Source organism: Triturus cristatus, chromosome 12, assembly GCF_964204655.1.
Source record: "Triturus cristatus chromosome 12, aTriCri1.1, whole genome shotgun sequence".
Lineage (NCBI taxonomy): Eukaryota > Metazoa > Chordata > Amphibia > Caudata > Salamandridae > Triturus > Triturus cristatus.
Window position 1 is genome coordinate 718,089,392 of NC_140595.1, and position 981 is coordinate 718,090,372.

Here is a 981-nt window from a genome sequence, read left to right on the forward strand (position 1 = left end):
CGAGACTTCATGCACAGCATTTCATGAGACTTCCTGCACAGCACTGGGTGTGCTGCTCTTCATAAGACTCCCTACGTAGCACTGGATACGCAGCACACCATTCACAACACAGGGGGCCATTGGCGCTTCATGCACCGCACTAGGTGACTGCGCTTCAATGAGACTCTCTGCATAACACTGGGTGTGCAGTGTTTCATGAGACTTCATGCGCAGCGCTTCATGAGACTCCCTGCACTGCTGTGCTTTGTGCCCATACTGTTTTGTGTACTTATGCATCATGTGCAGGTACAGCTCAAGACTTGCTGCAGGTATTTCCTTGCTGTGACCCCAATCTACCACAGGTAAAGTTCTGGCCGTCCCTGGGAAATAGAAAAAAAAAGTATCCATTAGGGAACAACCTAGCTCCCAGCCTACCTGATCTCCCGCCCAACCCAGTGATAAAAGTCTTGCCCTAAGTGCTTGTGACTGGTGCAAACAGTATCAGATGTCCAGGTATACCGGCCAAGCACAGCTGCCCAGCACGGGGAACTGTGCAGGAATGAGCGCTCAGGCCAGGCAACTGTTTCCAGTCTATCTTCCTAAAATGATCCTGTGGTGCCACATGCTGATCAACTTTAGAAGATATATTCTGCTCTGTGCACGATCTAACACAAGTGCCCGGCTAGCTCAGTCGGTAGAGCATGAGACTCTTAATCTCAGGGTCGTGGGTTCGAGCCCCACGTTGGGCGCATTGTATTTTGCTTAACATTTTTACATTTTTCCTAGTTCTCAATAATGTATGCTCAGTTCTCAGATTTGCTAGGCAATAGCATGACAAAATAGATTATGTTTACTTTTATGAAGAATAAGAGCTCGTAGCTGCGGGTGGATGGCCAGACCGGAAGGGATTGCTGGTTTATCTCCTAAGCAGTAACACCTCGGTCGCCGCAGCTTGTTGAAGTGGTTTAGAATTATGAAACAGCTCTTCGTCTTCTATTTTCT

At 48.1% G+C, this 981-nt stretch overlaps 1 non-coding gene across 1 annotated transcript; it reads left to right on the forward strand.

Annotated features, from left to right (window-relative positions):
• Positions 1-655: 655 nt before the first annotated feature.
• TRNAK-CUU (transfer RNA lysine (anticodon CUU)) lies at positions 656-728 on the forward strand. The gene has a single exon. It is a non-coding gene; the product is annotated as a tRNA-Lys (tRNA).
• The last annotated feature ends 253 nt before the right edge of the window (positions 729-981 follow it).